This window comes from Rousettus aegyptiacus, unplaced genomic scaffold, assembly GCF_014176215.1.
Source record: "Rousettus aegyptiacus isolate mRouAeg1 unplaced genomic scaffold, mRouAeg1.p scaffold_m13_p_7, whole genome shotgun sequence".
In the NCBI taxonomy this organism is placed as follows: domain Eukaryota; kingdom Metazoa; phylum Chordata; class Mammalia; order Chiroptera; family Pteropodidae; genus Rousettus; species Rousettus aegyptiacus.
The window spans coordinates 87,026,757-87,046,128 of NW_023416310.1; the positions used below are offsets into that span (position 1 = coordinate 87,026,757).

At 46.9% G+C, this 19,372-nt stretch overlaps 1 long non-coding RNA gene and 1 pseudogene across 1 annotated transcript in view; one reads left to right on the forward strand and one right to left on the reverse strand.

Moving 5' to 3' along the window:
- The first annotated feature begins 3,997 nt into the window (after window positions 1–3,997).
- LOC118606358 lies at window positions 3,998–4,115 on the forward strand (annotated as a pseudogene).
- Window positions 4,116–10,139: 6,024 nt separating this feature from the next.
- Window positions 10,140–19,372, reverse strand: part of LOC107521939 — a 75,090-nt gene continuing 65,857 nt past the window's right edge. Inside the window, exon 3 of the long non-coding RNA XR_001599691.2 lies at window positions 10,140–10,231. This is a non-coding gene — a long non-coding RNA (uncharacterized LOC107521939). The remainder of the gene's footprint in view (window positions 10,232–19,372) is intronic.

Consider the following 19,372-nt stretch of genomic DNA (forward strand, 5'->3'; position numbering starts at 1 on the left):
ATTTGGTGGGAGAGAACAAACAAATATCTAGTATGCTAGGGAGTGATAAACAGTATTAAAAATATAGGAGAGCATGGAGTCAAAGAGGAGTCTATTTTAGATTGGGTGGTCAGGGAAGGCTTCTCTGAGGAAATGACATTTAACCAGGGCCTTAAATAAAATGAGAGAGCTAAGCCAAGGGACTGTCTTGGAGAATAATCTAGACAGAGAGAACCTCAAAAGCAAAGGCCCCGAGGTGGGAACTCACTAGGCAGACACCATGCATGCACTTGACCTTCAGCCACACTCTCATCCATCCATCCATCCATCCATCCATCCATCCATCCATCCATCCATCTCTCCATTCATTCTATTTACCTGTCCATCTATCCACCCACCGACTCACCTGCACATCTATTTTGTTCACCTGTCCATCCATCTATCTATTCATTCATCTAACAGGTACTGAGGGTCTGTCATCATTCAGTCAAGTGGAGACATGGGGAGACTTCATGGAGAATTAGACAGACACCATCTCTGCTGACATGGAGAGACGGTGCAAACGGTTAGTGTATGAGATGGCCGTTGGTACTGTGTCCTCCATCACCCATCACGTATTTTTGCTAAGAAAACTCTCAATGTTTTTCTGCTTTCACAGTTTTAGGAAATCTTGCTTAAGTCTCACAGCTTAGGTCTTAGCCATCTTCTCCATGAGGAGGTTTCTGGACCTTCTTCTTAGAATTCACTACCCCTTCTACTTTGAACCTTCATTCTGCACTATAATGCTCCTTCCTCTTTGGAGTTTCTTGTGTACATTTAAGTCTCCACCACTGGCTCATAAATTCCTTAAGATCAGGGTGGAAAATAAACAACTAACTAAATAACAACCATAATAATATGCTACCATTTATAGAATACTTAACTACACACTTGGCATTGTGCTAAGCACATTTTTAATATATTATCTTATTTATTACTCTGAATACACAGAAAAGGACCTGCCCTCTTATGGGGGAGGTGCTATTATTACTCTCAATTGATAGATGAAGAAACTGAGGCACAGAGAATCAAAAAGACCTGTCCATGTCACAAGCTAGTAAGTAGTAGAGCTGGAACCTAAATCCTGGCCTTTCTAACTACAGAGCCCATCCCTTAAATGGCCCAGCACTTCCTGCCTTAGTCATTCCCTCCCTTGAACCCCTGTCTCGATGAGGGCACTGCATGAACAGAAGGAAGAATGGTTAAGTTCACGTTTCTGGTGGCAGATGCCTGATTTGAATCACATCTCTACTACTAGGATTCAAGTTTTGTGACCTTGGCTATGGTCAAGTCAATTAACTTCTCTGTGTGTCAGTGGGCTTGTCTATAAAAGAGGTGATCATAGTACCTGTTTCTCAGGTTTATGGTGGAGGAAAATGACGATTCATGTCAAAAAAAGGCAGACTGGTGCCTGGCCCACGGTAAGCAACCCATAAAAGGTAACTATTCATTTTATTTCGGAAAGACTGCAACCTCAATTCCTTCACAATTTGGCTTCTTTATTCTTTCACAATTTGCAGATCATATTTTATTATTCTTACTTTACATTATTTGATAGAGACTGTCCTTACAAGTGCCAAGTGCCAGAAACTTTGCCTTTGGCACTTTTAAGCTATGCCCAAAGCCTGCGAGAAGAGGAGCGGATGTGAACACAGACAGACATAGAGTGACCCACCCCACTGAGGGCTAAGAGCGGCGGGTTCCTGTCTTCACCCCTCACTCGGCAGGGCAGCTGCGCTGCACGGGCCCAGGCGGCATCAGTCTGCCCCTCCTCGTGGGGTACAGGCGGCAGTTGTCTGCCCCTCCCCAGGGGCCCGTGTCAGTCAGGCCTTCAGACCTTCCAGGCCTCCCTGTAAATCACCCTCGGTGATTTATATGGAGACGCCCAGTCCGCTAATCCAGTAAACAGGACAAGCGGGGTCCAATCAGATTTATGGGCTGCCAGAGGGTCTTTCACTGTGGGAGATGTGCACACAGTGACCCTTCTCCTGACCACCAGCCTGATGGGCAGGGGTCGGGCCACCTGGGTCCCAGGCCCCACTCTGCTCCTCCAGTTGCTGTTGTCGTGATGTTGGGATGAACCCTTTCCCTCTCCCGGCTCCAGGTCCCACCGGCCCAGGTGTCCACTGAGTAGCTGGCAAGCAGTCGACAGGTAGGGAAGCGAAAGGAATTGTAATCTGAGTGCAGGTTACACAGTGGGCCCAAGCTCTGGAACGCAGTGATGAGGCCCACAGGGACCAGAGCCAGGCTGCCCTGCGTTCGAATCTTGACTTGGACATTTCCTAACTGTGTGCTTCTCTGAGCCTTAGTTCCCCAGGTATAAAATGGCAATAATATTAGCACGTGTCTCACAGAGTTGTTATAATTATACAATGAGAATGCATATAAAGTCCTCACACAGCATCTGGCACCTAGTAAGGGTCCATAAAGTATTAGCTAATCGTAATTATTATCTCGTGGATAAGTGCATGGGGATTATTAGAGATTCTCACACAGAGGGGCCTGCCTGAGCATGTGTGCTGCAGCTTTACTGTGGTCATGGGGAACTGGAGGGGACCTTGTGTCCCTTGATGGGCGGAGGATAGACAACCCTGAGGGCTCAGCCAAAATAACATAGGACAGACGAAATGTCCACTTAACAATATGGATGGAGCTTGAAAGTAGAGTGAAAAGAGATATAGCACCGACAGTAATGATCACATAACTTCAAAATACACACACACATACAGAGTCAGTACAATGACTATAAAAATCTCCACAGTATACTTTGCAGAAACAGAAAAACCCATCTTAAAATTCATGTGGAATGTCTAAGGCCCTCAAATAACAAACACGATCTTGAAAAGAACAAAATTAGAGGTCTTAGACTTCATGATTTCAAAACATACCACAAAGCCGTAGTGATCAGAACAGCTGTGGCACTGGCATAAGACATACGTGTACATCAATGAAAAAGAATAGAGATCCCAGAAACAAATCCTCACATATATGGTTTGCACCAAGATCATTCAATGGGAAAAGGAGAATCTTTTCAACAAATGGTGCTGGGGAAACTGGATGTCCACACGTGAAAGAACGAAGTTGGGCCCTTACCTATACCATGTTTAAGAATGAACTCAAAATGGATCGAAGACCTAAACTTAAGAGCTAAAACTACAAAACTCTTAGAAGAACATATAGGGGAAAATCTTCATGGCAACGATGTCTTAAATATGACACCAAAAGCATAGGCTACGCGCAAACACAAAAAGTCAGATTTCATCAAAATTAAAATTGTTTGTGCATCAAAGTGAACTATCGAGAGAGTGAAAAGAAAATCCACGGGATGGGAGAAAATATATCTGATAAGGGATTACCGTCCGAAGTATATATATAAAGGTCTCCTGCAACAAAACAACAAAAAATTAAGCTCAATTAAAAAATGGGCAAAAGACTTCATAGACATTTCTACAAATATGATATTTGAATAGATAACAGGCACATGGAAACATCCTCAACGTCATTAGTCATTGGGGAAATGCAAATGAAAAACATAACCAGATACCACTTCACACCCAGTAGAACAGCTATTATTTAAAAAACAAAACAAAACCAGGAAACTAACATGTGTTGGCAAGGTTGTAAAGACATCGGAACCCTTGTGCATTGCTGGTGGAAATTGAAAACGGCACAGCTGCTGGCGGTTCTTCAAAAAGTTAAACATAGAATTGCAGTATTGTATGATTCTACTTGCATGAGCTATCCAGAATAAGGAAATTCATAGATACATAAAGTAGGATAGTGGTTACCAGGGACATGGAAGGGGGAGTTATTGCTTATGAGTACAGAGTTTTTTGGGGGGTGATGAAAAAAGTTTTAAAGATGGATAGCAGTGATGGTTATATAACATCACGAATGTAATGTTGTTGAATCATGTACTTAAAAATGTTTAAAATGGTAAACTATGTTATGTATACCTTATCACAATAAACACACTAAAGTCTACGGCCATGCCACCCTGAACGTGCCTGATCTTGTTTGATCTTGGAAGTTAAGCAGGGTCGGCCCGGCTAGTACTTGGATGGGAGACCACCTTGGGAGACCAAGTGCTGTAGATGCTAAAAAACAAACAAACAAACATACACACACAAACACAAAAAGCCAACAATGCGCACTACATAGAAAAGGAGTACATCGGACCAACAGGAGATTTGCCTTTGGGTGTGCAAGGTGTGTGTGTGTGTGTGTTTGGAATGGGAGTCAGGAATGAGGATAAGAGGAAAGAGAAAATAAACATGTAAAATTTGGGCAGCAGGTGCTACAAATTTGATGTCTAAGAAACAAACATGCACGCTTATTCTAGGGGACAGAACAGGGACTAATGAAGGGGTAAAATACCGGGCCACACAATGGGCTTAGAAATGTCCACTTGAATGGTCTTCTTCATTTATATTCGAAATTTTCATAGTAAAAATTAAAACAGGAAATGGCCAGAGGAGTTCATAGACAGCGGGAGGCCAGACAACCTGGGGTCAGAGGCTGACGCGCGCCTACTCACTTATTCTCTCAGTGTATTTAGACTTTGATCCAGAGTTACCATGTCAGGAAAATGAGCCTGGTAATTCCAACTACTGGGTGTAGCACGTTTTGTTTTACATGTGCCTTCTTTGCCTCTGCCATAGGCTGTGACCAGGAAGCCACTCGGGAAAGTCTGTGGTGAACGGCAAGGTACCGAGTCAATAAAAACTTTAGATATTTGAAAGGGTAGAGGGCCCTGTAAGCTACACCTATCCTGGTGGGCTTCATGGAGGTGGTGGTGACAACACACAAAATGGCTTTGTGGATACAGATGAAGCAGACAGGTGAAGAGGAGGAGAAGGAAGGACAGGAGCAAAATATTTGGCAGCTGGAATAAAAATGACAGATGTGGGCAAAGGAAGGGCAGAGCCAGGAGGAAGGAAGGGGACAAGGGAGGCAGAGGAGGAGGGAAGAAAAGTAAGTGGCTCGTGAGAAGGGCGTGGTCCACAGGACCCTGCCAACCAGGCCCATTTACTCATTCACTGATTCATTCACTCGTTCATTCATTCAACTGTATTGAATCCTGACTACATGGCAGACCGTGCTGGGGACTAGGGACGCAGCCGTAAACAAGACAGGCAGGGTTTCTGTCCTCATGGAGCGGACATCTACTGGGAGACACACATGACAAATGCAATCAGATAAAATCATCTCTGATGGTTACCAATGCTAGGAGGAAAGACATAGGGTTTGGGGGAGATTAGCTGCTTGGAGGAGGCCAGGAGAGACCTTTAGGGAAGCTCATGTTTATGAAGAGGCCTAAAGGATGGGAGGAGTCTGCCTTGTAAAAAGCAGAGGGACAACCCTTCAGGCAGAAGGCCCAGCTCCAAGCCCCCACGGGTGCAGCACTTCAGAGATGGAGAAAGTGGTTGCTATGGAAACTCCAGGACAGTGGCATCAGGTGCCTCCACCCAAATCTCACCTCCCTCTTCTTTGTTTGAACTTCACTCCCAGAAAGGCCCTCAGAGATCATGCTGTCCATAACACAAACGGGGAAAATGAGTCCCACAAGGGGCTTTTCTAAGGGCACAGATAACGCATGGGGAAACCCAGTTCTCCCAAGCCCAGCTGGATTCTTTCCTTCTTTCGTCTTTGAAATGGGGATTTTCCTCATCTGGACATGGCCTTGAGAGGCTGAGTGATCGAGAGGAGGCACAAACGTGATGTCTCTAGCTTCCCTTAGGCATTGGGGGAGGTGCCATTGGAGTCCGGACATGGCACTGGAGCCAGTGGGCTCGGGTTTTGGGGACAACTTGGGCCGTTTTTACTAGATAAAAACCCAAGATGCACGCACTTCCTGGGAGCTCATTTGAACCATAACATCATGTGGGAATTTTGTCTTTTCTAGAAATTTCCACTTTGGGCCTAAAATGACTTTGGGTTTGAGAGTTGGGTAGGAACAGCGAGGAGAGCTGTTTTCACATAATTCAAATGTTCCCTGGTGGGGGGTGGGGGTGGGGCAGGGAGGCGGGAACAGCAGCCTTGAGACTTCTGGAGGACAGAAGCAGGTAGATGTTTCAGGAAGCCAGATGTCAGCCCTGAGCCAGAAAGCGCCAGCTCCTCCCTGTGTCTGTGGCGAAGGCCCACCATCAGGAGTACGCGAGAGGCTGAATGATCATGGATCAGGGAGATGCCTAGGTGAGAATTTCTGAGCTATTTTCCAACTTGGAGTCAATGACTCTACAGGTTCAGGATTTAGGATCAATGATAAGAATAATAACATAACTAACAAATTTTAGTTAAATTCATAACTGCATAGATGATCCTTCGACTTCCATTTTCTCTATTCTGAGTTGCTTGGTTGGCCCCCCAAGGCCATGTCATTTGGCACCCAGATATGGGGGAGAGCCTCCTAAAACATTACAGCCTTGGATTTGCTACGGGGAAGGAGCAGTGGCTGCAGTGACAGCCTTGAGCATCTCTTTCCTGCCCTCATGTGTTTCATCAAATATTTACTGAGCACTCACTACGTTCTGGGCCAAGCTATGGGCACTTAATTCTCACAACAGCCCTGTGAGCAGGTTCTGTTAGTGACTCTGACTCTAAGAAACTCAATTCTATGTTTCTTTGCTGCTCCTTAACTTTCTCCTGCAACTGGAGGAGATTTTCATTGGCACACGTTAATTCTGATGTGAGTTTGAACACAGAAGGTTCTGGAAGAGAGGGACCTGTCAAGTTCTCTTCACGTCCTGGTGGAGGGCTGAGGAGAAGGCTGTGCGAGGAGGGTGGCATGTGAGCAAAGCTGAGAGAGAGAGAGCGAGAGGGAGTGTGTATGTGTGTGTGTATTAGTGTGCTCGCATGCACTCACGCACACGTGCACACTAGCCGTGCAAGGAGTATCACGTAATTCAATGATACGGTCTCTATTTTCAAAAGTGGATTCCAGGCCACTCCAAACACATCCAGAAATCATCCCTGTATTTCTCCACGATTAAGCAGAACTGGCAAATAACAACCAGAAGAATCGAATAAAGACGGGGATGGGATTCATTTCTGTCTTTCCAAAGGTCGGCAAAAGCTTGCAACGTTTTGCAGACCGCAGGGCTCTGTTCTCTGTGCACCCTGGTGCCTGCTTCCCTTCTGTCTCCCCAGAGCTGAGACCAAACCCTCAGTCCTCAGAGCCGCAGGGAAGACAGTCTGCCACATTTCTGGTCCCTAAGTTTAGACAGAGCTTCTACTTGATCCTTTTGACCAAATTTTTGAAAAGTTTTTTTTTTTTTTAACCTGGAAATAAATTGTAATTGAGGGGGAAAAAGTGTTGCTTAATTTCAAGTTCAGTTCTGTTTTTCTAAGATTAAGTTCTCTAAAAAGTAGGATAAAACAAATATCTATTTACCACAACTAGGCTTTCTAATGAGCTCCCCTGTGCCTTCCCCTTAAATTTAAACCACTTGTCTCCACATAAAATCTCCCGCAGGTACCACTGCTAACACCCTTCAGAAGGAAGGGCCAGCCCACAGCTGGCAACCCCTGCTTGTCGGCTGCAGGCCATGGAAGGTGTGCGGCTCTGACAGAGGCGCGGGCAGAGAGTGTGGGAGAGTGCGGGACCCCGCCACTAGAGAGGCCTTCTTTGTTGAGGCTGCAGGAGGCATCTGCAGTGTGGAAACATCTGAGGGACACACAGATGGGAACTCGAAGGGCTTCAGGCCCAGATCCAAGAGGCCACTGCGACTGCAATGCAGCCTGCCAGAACACGTTCATGGCTCAGAGGGAAAAGTCTCCATTTCCACATTCTTCTGCCTGGGGCGCCCACGGGATGTTTATCCATCCTGGGAGAGGTTATCTGCATTTGACTTGAGGCAGACCCAACACCAGGCTCCATGAGCGAAACTGGGGGATATTGTGAAAGGCAGCTGGGAGTGTGTGTGGGCAGGGGGGGGGGGCTAGGGTTTAGAAGCGGGGTTCCTTAGAATCCAGAGACCCACAGAATCGGCTTAATTGCTGGCTCTTATCTAGCCACCTGCTGTCAATGAATGAAGGGGTCTTCTCTTGGAGATGTCTAGGTTTGGAGGGACCTGCTCCTGTGCCCTTAACTCATTGTGTGACCTTGAACAAATCATTTCCTTGCTCTGGGTCTCAATTTCCTAAACTTTAAAAAAAAAAAGCCTGTTGGATGATAGGCTTAAACCAGTGGTTCTTAACACTTTGGAGACACTGGCCTTTTGGCAGTCTGATGTCAGAATGTCTCTCTTTACACGTACAGGCTCCAAATTTTACTTATACATCCAAGGTTCTTAGATCCCTGGAAGGCCCTCTGAGGACTCTCTGTAAGAGCCACAGGTGGTGTTCTCCAGGGTCCCACACACAGTGCCTGCACATTGTCGGGGCACAAGAAATGTTTGTAGAATGAGTAAATGATCCCTTCCAGCACTCACTTCCTACGAGTCTAGGGTCCTAAGCGCCCAGGTTTGATTCTGCTTAGGCACATTCTGCAGACAGAAACAAAGGTATGCAGGAAACATTCTTGCCTGAACGTTAGAGGCACAGGTGCGTGCGCGCGCGCGCGCACACACACACACACACACACTCACCTTCCAACCACCATTCCTTGTCCATACATATTTTTTTATCAAGCACCTACTGTGTGTTAGGTACTAGGGATGCTGTGGTTGGCGGTGAACAGGACTGACCCCTTCCAGGTCCTCATGGAGCTCCCAGTCTGGCATTTTCGGGCAGAGGTCTGTGCCCAACCTGGGAGCACGGCGAGGCCCAGGCACAGCCCTGCGGCCAGGGTCGTGTCATGACTTTCGTGGACCTTGGACACTTTTGCCTTTACGGGCTCCTTCCTCCATCAGAAAATATTTTAAAATATGTGTTGGTATAAAGATGAATATAATCTAGGCCAGATTCACTGTTGACATGGTTTTTTTTTTATTACTATTTTCATTTTTTAAATTCTGATTTTCAAAGACTTAAAGGCTTTTTTAAGACTATATTTTTTTTAAGACTCACGTTTTCGAGGGCTCCTAAGGGTCTCATGGGCCCTAGGTGCTGTGCCTAACGGATGAGTTGGCCCTGCCTGCAGCTCAGCTTTACTCACCAGATAATGCAAAGTATAAGGCTGTCAAGCAAGTTCCTCCAAAAGAAGCAGTAAGATGTGAGGAGGAAGAGGTCAGGGAAGACTTCCGGAGGGAGATGGCATTCAAACAGAGCCCGGAGGGTGGGCAGGACAGATGTGATCGAGCAAAACAGGCATTCTGGATCGAGGAGGGACCAGCACGAGGACAAAGGCCTGGAGGGAGGGACTTGCAGCACACATATAGGTAGCAGAGGTGGCCAGAGTGGACCTGGGGATGATGTAGGGTCTCACCGACAGCCCTGCCCCACGCACGCACCCCTTCTGTCCTGCTCCCACTTGTAGAGCCTCAGGGTTCTGAGGTAGATGAGCCCTTAGGTCACCACACAGCGCTTCCTACGAACCGAGTGCTGAGCAGCAGCAGGCACACGAAGCGCTTTACCTTTATGCCATTTTATAGAGAGGAAGAACAAGGTTCAGGGGGTTAAGCCACTCGCCTGAGGTCGAACAGCTAGGAAGAGGCAGAGCTCCGCGCTTAGGAGCCACTATGCCACACCGTCTCTCTGAGAGGCCAGAGGAGAGATGGGAAAACCGAGACCCAAAGAGGAAATATGATTATTCCAATGGCCAGGAGGGTGAGTGCCTTCTGAATGATCACGTTGGCATCATTGGGCCTCTCTCACCCTCCCAGTCTCAGAAAGCACAAGGCTTGTTTCCACCGTGGTCCTGACCCCCTTCCCCAACCCCCACCAGTTCTCCCTTCTCCCGCTTGTCTGTACAGGTTTCTCAAGACCCATCTCTGTAAGAGTCAGACCAAGATCCTCCTTTCTCAAAAGACTGTTCTCAGAAAGGGGCACCTTTCTTCTTGATGTTCCTGCACTCCCTGCCCCAGGGGAAGGATCAGCAAAGATAGAAAGGCTCCTTTCTGTCCCAACCCTATCTCTCCAGTGCAAGAAGCACCTGCCTCCCACATTGGCTGTGTAGATATTATCACATTGTGCGCTGACTCACCTTTGTGACATCTCAGCCCGCTGGGCAGGAACGCAGGTCTGGGCGCCATGGTCTTCCAGGGGTATAAACACACTGGGCCAGTCGCAGGGTGGGGCAGCTGCAAGGCCAGAGGCCTCTATGTCGTGTCCCCTGGAAGAAGAGGCACAATTGCAGGGACCAGGCTGTAGAGCTAGGGGATGTAGAAACTGTCATCAAATTTGGGGAGAGCACCCTGTAGAAGAAAGGTGATAAAAGTTTGGAGGTTCTCAAGAGAGCATCTGACTCTTGGACAAAAGTGACAGGGGTAGAGGTCCATTCAATTCAAGCCCTTACCATAGTCAAAGCTGACCAAAGAGGACATGGATGTGGAAGATGAGGCAGGGCAGGGATGTTGGGCAGGGCAGCGACCCAGGTACCAGATGGGTGCTGCCGGGGTTCACAGTTGTAGGGATTGGAATGCTTTATGAAGTCTATGTCTCTTCCCATCTTCCTATTTATCTAGGGAGGCAACATGGTTGAGTGGGAAGAAATATCACAACCTTGAAGTCTGACACTCCACTTAAATATCTGGTTTCTACCACTTACTACCTAAGTGGCCCTTCGCTTCTCTGGGACTCAGTTTCCTCTTCTGTAAAATGGGGACAGTAACAATTACAAGGGCTATTGTGAGAGTTAACTAAGATAGCATTGAACGGTCCTGGCAATAAATGAGCTTCTCATCCCACTTTACAGTTTCGGAGCTGTTAAGTGACATACCTGGCCAAGGTTAAATGGCTGGCATTTAACCTTGGCCCCATCATTTCTGGTTTTATCAATTGAGAGTCGGAACCCAGATCTCTTCCAGCCCAGTGGGCTAGGTCCTGCCTGTTTAGGTCCCACGTATTGAGCACCTGCAACACACCTGAACCAAGTGGTGTTCCACTGAGTATGACCAGGTACAATTATTATCTTCATTCTGCAAATGAGGCTCAAATAATTATACCACTTGTTGAAAGTCTCACAAATGAAGAAGCAGCGAAGTTGGAATTTCGAGTCTGACTCCCAAGCCCATGCTTTCAAGCAGGGACTGGCAAACTGTAGCCTGATGGCCAAACCCTCCCCACTGCCTGTTTTATAAAAAAAGTTTTATTGAAACACAATTATGCTCGTTTATGTGTTGCTTGTGGCTCTTTTGAGGTACCAATGGCAGAGTAAGTCATTGCAAATCAGCTACATAACTCGGAAAGGCCGGAACATTTACTAACTGTCAATTCACCAAAAAAGTTAGTTTAGCCCTACTCTTACCCACCATTTTATAGTCTTTTCTTGAGAATAATAAAAGAGGATTTGCTTAACACCAAGACACATTTTCAGGCAGGTAGGTCAGTACTTGACCTGAATTCTGTGATGGATTACTGCCTGGCGCTCCTCTGCCTTCCCTCCTTCTCTCTTCAAAAGACCTTTTAGGTCAAGGGGGAGGCGCTAGGTAAGATGAAGACAAAGGCATTGTGTCAGGCATATCAGCAATGCCCTGTTTTGCGTTTGTATGTTGTGCTATCATCAGGGGACTTTTATTTAAGTTTCTGAAAATTATTAGTTGACGTGATTTAATTTTATTGCCTATTGATCACTATCTACTCATTAGTAACTCTATTATATCCGTGTCAGAACTGCATCTTTTCTCCTTTTAAATATACGATTGACACTGTGAATACGTAATACCTTAGGACCACCTCCTTCCCCGAGCGAACGAGTAGGATTTTTAGACATAGCCAAATTAATTGATAATAAATTTCAGTATACAGAGATTAAAGAACACATCCAACCCACCAGAAAAAAAAAAAAAAAAAAGAGATATAGCCACAATTAATCTGAGCAGAAAGAACACTGAATTGGGAGTCAAAAGGCATTGGTTCTAGACGTAGCTCCATTTAATCAGTTAGGGAATTTGGGTTTTTCATGAGCCCTCGGGTGCCTCAGTTTCCACTGATATAAAATGGGGCTAAAGACCTGATGACTGTTAATGGCACTTCCTAGTATGGCACTGTATTCCCATTAAAATCCACCAAAATAAAGCCTTTGGGGAAGTTCTGCCTAGAGGCAGAGGCTTAACAGAGATGACCTTTGATCCCATAAGGGGGATTCTGTTTTGAACCTAGTAATTCCTTTGAGAGTGGGGGACTGGACAGCAGGCACCTTCCCAATCATTTCTGGTGTTGTCCCAGGATCCGGGAGTCTTTTATCAGAAGAAGAGGGATTTAGGTCTGATGAGGGCAGAGTGTCCTGGCGGCGGGCAGCGGGCCAGAGGACGCCATAGCTGTCCTCCAGGACAGGGAGGAGAGGGAAGCTGAAGGAAGCAGGGACTCTGTCCTGTCATCTGTCCTTGCCCTAGGGATAGCATTATCAGAGTGCTGGGGAGCAGGACGGGACAGACTTGTCATCGCTGTGAGGGGCACAGGTGTCCCTACCGTCCTGCTAATCCTCGCCATGATTGCCTTCTCTCCAGGGCAAGAACGAAAACCTTTTTGTCTTTAATTCATATCACTTTTTACAATTTGATAGGTCAAAAAAAAAAAAAAAGGATTTCGTTGTTATTTTAATTTGTATCTATTTGCTCAAAGATTTAGCCTTTTTTCTTGTTTAGCTATTTGTATTTTTACTTTTGTATATGGATTATCCATGGTCTTTGCTTTAATTATTTTTCCTATAACAATATTTGTCTTCATTTTTGATATTTTGAGGTTGCACATTTAATACATAAACATACCTTTTGTTTTGCCAAGCTTTTACAAAATCAAACAAAACTAGGTACAGCAAGAAATGTTAATAGCTTCCCCTTTCTTCCCCTGAACTTCTAAAGTCCCAGGAAATCATTGATAATTAACATTTGCTGGATAACTGGCATTATTTTTCTGTATTTATACAAACTTATTCAAAATATATATAATTTTTTTCTTTTTACTCTCTATAACAGTGGGAACATTCTATATCTTTTCACCTAAAATTTGTTTTTAACGATTCTACATTTTAAGTTGAACTAGCCCCCTCTTAGATTCCTATGCTCCTTTTCTATTTTACAAACTTTCTCATCATCTTCACTTCAAACGTTAGGCAAGAATCATCAGGCCAGTTTTACAGATTAGCAAAACTGAGGCTCAGGAAGAAAAAGCAATTTATTCAGTACCTTTAACCATACAATACTGGGACAAAAAGCCAGACTTCTTTCTCTACGCTCAGTGAATCAGACCTTTTGTCCTTGAAGTCACTCTTCAGAGGTACATAGGCTGGAGCTGGGGGTCAGAGAAAGCAAAAATACTAAGAGAGTTGATGGAGGAAGAGAAATTCCAATTCCCTGTGAGATTCTAATCAGTTCCTAATGTGTTAGGTGACATGGAGTAGTTATTGGCCCTCTCTGGGCTCCTGTGCTCAGGTAGGAAATTAAGATCTAACCAGAGGTTTTCAAACTGTGCTCTATGGGGCTTCAGGGAGCCCCACAAGTTACTACTCCTCAAAAGTGAACATGGGCAGCATGCTTAGGGATGCTCACTGCATCACTGCATTGATGAAAAGCTGAAAGGAGTTGTCCGCCAGGGTTTAAGTGTATCACATCTTCATTTATTCATCTCTTCATTCATTCGTGGAATAGTTATTGATCAACTACTGCCAGGACCTGGTTTAGACACTGGGAATCACCAGTGAACAAAATAGACCAAGTGCCCACTCTCTTGGAGCTCAGCTGGAAGGGAGGGCCACCCAGTCGTGAACTGTACCCTAGTGACAGGAAATAAGATGGAGCCATATGTCCCAGCACGGATCGGCCGCCGTGGTGGGAGCAAGGTACCAAGACCAGTGTGGGCTGATTTCTTACCTAAAGCTCCACCCACTACAGGACAAGTCTGTATGTCTGTTTGTGGGTGAACAGATATACGAAAAGGTGCTGAGGAGGGTTTGGGGGTCATCTCTGCATGATGGTGTTGCTTTTGGAAAGAGGGGGGAGTAGTCCAGGATTGAGGGTATCTTGTCTGGGGCACTTTAACCTTCTCTGTAGGTTTTTTTTTTTTTTTAAACAAGGAAGTCATTCAGATATTATTTGCAGTTTAAAAAAATAGTTTTAAAGTTTAAGATAAACAAGTCCAAAGAGAAGGAAAAAACAAAAAGAAACAAGTTTTGATGTCTTGGAGTCCTTCAAAATCTAACTTGCTCATGCTTTACGATCTACCTAACGCTAGGAGGCATCATGGTTTGGAGGGGGGTCAGAGATTTTAAATGAAACAAACCAATGCACATCATTGCCTGTATCTAAGAACAAGCAGACCTCACCATAGAAGCATCCACTGCTGGTCCCCCCTTAGCTACTTAGACTCTAATCTCAGCATTGCTGGAAGTGAACACCTTCCCCAAGACTTACTTTATAAATGGGGAATCCTAGGTCCAGACACTGTGATTTCTTAATTTACCAAGAACTCAATTAATGGCAGAGCGCAGATGCAGTGGGAAGCAAGCCTGCTCAGCGTTCAGATCCTGGGCCCAGTGCCTGGGGGAGGGGTGGGGTGGGATGGAGGGGATGCCGTCCTCCAGCCTCCCATTGGGAGCTCCAACGATGAGTCCTGGTGTCCAGCACATGCTGAAAGGAAGCCTTGTCGACATGGAAGGAGATCAAGGCATCCGGGGGGTGCTGAAACCTCCTGTCGGGTCCAGCATCTCTGAGGAGATAGGGACACTTTGGACGCTGCCCCCACCCCCTCCTTGAGCTCTCTCCACTTGAATTCCGAGGGGCTTTGGAATCACTAGACTGTCTCCCGCTCCCAGGAAACCCCAGGCTTCAGTGGAGCCAGGCGACTGGCCATCCATCATCCTTATCTCCCGGCTCTGGCGGCCCCAGGTCCCTGGCCTGGATGAGCCCAGGGGGCCAGGCGGGGTGGGGGCTGGGGGGGCCTCGATAACAAGAAAAGCAGCTGTCCCCTGGGGGAACTTCAAAGTGCCTAGAGCTGAAATTTATGGGCAGAGTTGCTCACATTAGGAGCCGGAGGGCCATTTATCCCACAAATATTTATTGAGCACCTACTGTGTGCCAGACCCTGGGCTGGGGGAATCTTATGGGCCCAGAGATTTTGTTGTTAGGTTAACATGTCTACCTCAGTGGGCTAGGTTGATGAATGGATCAGTTCATTCATTTGTTACGTGTTTATTAAGCACCCACTGTGTGTTAGGGGGTTTCTGGGGACTCGAGGCTGTTTGCAAGATTAAATGAACATCCGCCTTCTGTGGGCAGGGTTTGAGATCTACTGATGCAGTGAGTGGTTAAGAGCTTTAGAGCCAGGCAGACTTGGGCAAGTTACTAAACCTCTCTGGGTCTCAGCATTCTTAGCTTTAAAATCGGGATAATTACCTCACCTATCCCATAAGGTTCGGGAGAGGATGAAATGAAATGGAAACTATAGGTCAAAAGCTTAGCCTGAGCCTGGCAAATGGTCATCTTGCAACAAAAGTGGCTATTTTTGTGACTGCAGGTGATGGAGACCACCATTCGTTTCTTATGTTTGTATTCTGTACTTGTTCTGTGCTGGGCCATTGCTGGAGGGGCAACTGGGCATGTTGACCTGGGAGGGTCTGCAAGAGTCTCGCCTCTCCTTGGCTGAGGCTTTGAGGCATTAGGGAGGGGGCTCCTGCCCGGGCCCGGGAGAGGCACTTGGACTTGGTAACTCCTTTCACCTCAAGACTCTAAAGGCTCGTGATCCTCTATCCAGGGAAGGCCCTGGGAAGGGGAACTCACTACCTTCCAGGGCACCCATGAGGAAGGCCTTCCTTCTGCGGAGCTGAGATCCCTTACTCATGTCCTAGCTCTGTCCTCTGGGCCCTATTCAAGCTCCTTGAGCCTCGGTTTGTCCATCTGCAAAGCGGAGACTGTTCCTGTCCCGTAGGATTGTAGGGTTATTGTGAGAGTTAAGTGAGATAAAGATTGTAAAGCACTTGGCACAACGTCTGTACAACGAAGCCTTCCATAAGTGGTAGCCAATAACTGCAGGCAATAAGATGACAGCCTTCGGGAATCAATACAAGGAAGAGGAGGAGGAGGAGGAAGGAGAAGGAAGGGTAGCAGAGCTCTCCTTTCTGGGGTAGGAAACAATTCTCAGTTCTCAGGAAACCCGGGTTTGGCAGTGGAGAGAAAACACAATTCCCGAAGGTGTTTCCAGAGTTGGAAATTCATGGAACATAGAAGGGAAGGGTGCACGGGGTCCCTGCGCTTCTCCTGTACTCAGCGGGGCATTTCCACCACTTCCATTTCACAAAGGAGCCAGCGGCTCTGAAGGTGAGCGGATTTCCCAGGGTCAGGCAGCCCGGCAGGGCTGGGCATCCAGAGCTTCGTTTTCCCTCTCACTCCCCCCAAGGCAGCTGACAGGGAGCCTGGTGGACAGTGCTGTTGGCTGACTTGTGTCCCCCTAAAATTCCTGTGTTGAGCTCCCAATCCCCAGTACCTCAGAATGTGACCTTGTTGGGAGATGGGGTCTTTACAGAGGTGATCAAGTTAAAATGAAGTCATTGAGGTGGGTCCTAATCCGCTATGACTAATGTCTTTATTAGAAGGAGACTCGTGGACAGAGATGTGCAGAGAGAGGAGACCGTGTGAAAAGACACAGGACCATCTACAAGGGAGGCCTGGAACAGATCCTCCTCACGGTCTCAGAAGGAACCAGCCTCCAGGACCGTGAGCGAGTAAATTTCTGTTGCTGAAGCCACCCCATCTGGGGTGCTTTGTGACAGCATCTCCCACAGACTATCTGCACGGTAAGCACTGCGGAACCCCATGACTGTGTGTGCACCCCAGCCTGTCCTGGAGAGGCAGGGGGGCTGTGTGTGCAGTCACCTGACTCCTCTCCAGAGCCCTGCAACACCATTCCGAAGCCATGAGGCAGGCGAGTCTGACCACCAGGCCATGGCTTTGGGATTGATCGTTCTCCTTATTTATGGCTCTCTGAGAAGTAAAAACCATTTTCCTGGTGCCTTCTTATGGAGGCTAGGTTAACCTCACCTGCTGCTGGGGACCAGCTGCTGTCCCCTGGGAAGACCTGCTTGACTCCACTTGGCCTCCCGTGGACTGGGAATTTGTCAGAGATCCTGAGAATTCTGAGCTGGCTGCAGCCATTTCTTCCTCTCTCTGAGATCTTTTCTCTCTTCCTTCCCTTCCTTCTTCATTGGCTTCCCTCCTCCTGAATTGTGCTCTGCAAATTCTTCCCTCCCCCACCCCGAGACTGCTTTCTCCCAACTCCCCATCCTCCCAGGCCACCCTCACCTGGTGGCCCTCAGCAGAGCAAGGGACAGTCCAGAGCCCAAGGTTGCCTGGGAGATGGAGGCAGAAAGTCTACACTCACTACTTTGGAGCTGAGAAGAAATTATCCAGAGCTGGTTTCTCCTCCTACCTTCCAGGGAGCCTCACTCTTGTCCCCGGCCTGGATACATTATTATATTTTGCTTTAATTGCATTAAAGCAAATGACTATGTCCCCCTGTGGTTTCGATCAGGTTGGGGATCTGATAATCGATCCTGGCACAGTCTAGACGGGAGTCACTTTGAAGCTGTTTTTAGCAGGATGAGAACAAACAATTTTTCCAAAGTGGTCACATTAGGCAAATGGGCTGGTGGGTCATCTTTTTTGGGAGGAAGCGTGCCCTGGCTCCAGGCAGCCTGCTGACGAACAACCAGACCCTTGGGAGGGGTGCGGACTGCACCTCGTTTGGTGGAAGGAACTTTCTGTAGAGATGCCATATGCTTAGGCCTCCCATGATGTGCAACCTGGTCCAGGTGCCTCTTCCAGGAAGCCAACCCTGACTGGCAGCGCCTGGCTCAGGCCTGAAAGGCGGCACAGTGCAGAGTGAGACGGCTGGCCCAGGAGAGGGAAGAAAGGTGGAGTTCATACAGGACACTGCAGAGTGGGCTCAGGTCCTGCAAACTTATTCTCTCTTCACGCTTCTTTCAAGAGGAAAGAAAATTTGTATCTCAACAAGAGGAAAGCCTCTGTGTGGTGCTAATCTGTCTCTAAAACCTCTCTAACATCTACTAATCTCCCCTTTTAACAAAGAAAGCGGGCCTAGGGCTCTGCAGAATGCTAAAATCGAGCTAGATTTTAGTAACACTGTTCTGTTTTCATCGTGTTTACTCCCACAATCTCTTTCAAACCATACTGGTTTTCCCTTGAAAGTGAGCGTTGCTCAAGCACAGAAAGGCAGAGATTCCGAAGGTAGGAACGGAAAGAGGACTTTGGGAGACAGGGCTGGGACGGTCTCATGTACAGGACTGATGTTACCAGCTAGATGACCTATGGCAGATTGCTTTACTATCTGAGCCTCAATTTCTCTGCGTAAAATGGAATCGATGGCGCTACTGCTCAGAGTCATAGTGAGGATTCTCGGAGAGTGTATGCATGGAAGGGATCCCTACGGTGCTTGGCATGGGGCCTCTACTCTATCTGGTGGCCTCGTTCCTTACAGGGGTCACCTCTCCCCTCAGCCATTCTCAGTGCCTTCGCTTGTCCCCCACGGTCAGAACTGACTCAGCTCTGGGTTCCATGCAAACAAAAAACATGGAGCCCCCAGTTATGATCTGGCTCGAGCTCCCCCGGCCTTGGGCTTGTCCCAGCTGGGCCTCAGTTTCCCCATCTGTCAGTAGAAGCTCTGGCCAAAAGGTTTCTAGGATCCCTTGAACTGTGGCATAAAAACATTTTGAGCAGTGACCAGGGAGTGGCAATTTCTTGAGAGAAGAATTTCTACTTTCCCAAATATATCCTGTGTTTCTACCTACTTGCAGACCTGGCCATGGACCAGTGAGTGGTGTTAACCTCACTTGGGAGCAGGTGAGAAATGCAGACTCTCAGGCCCCACCCAGATCTCCTGAAGCAGAAGCTTTTTAACAAGATGCCCGCACTTAAAAAAAACACTAATTTATACGCCCAGTCCGAAACGAGAATTTTAAAATGCTTTTACATTTTCAAATATAGTTACATATTTTTGAGGAATTTTTAAAAACAACGAGCGTGTGATTTTTTTTTTTTCAAAAACAATAAAGCTGTTGCAAAAATGTTAAATGAACCCAGCCCAGTTAAGGGATAAATTGGTTTATGTAAATCTGGTGAACAGTTTTGGTTTCCTAGGGGTTTTTCTTTCTGTGTAAGGTAAAGTCCCCTGATTTTCATGTTTTGTGGTCACTTCCCAACAAGTGTCTCCCTCGTGCCTGATTCCTGGAGGGCTGTGCGTGTGTGTGTGTGAGGGGGTTGTTTGTTACTGTGTCTTGCAGCTGATCTACTGAGCAGGGACTTCG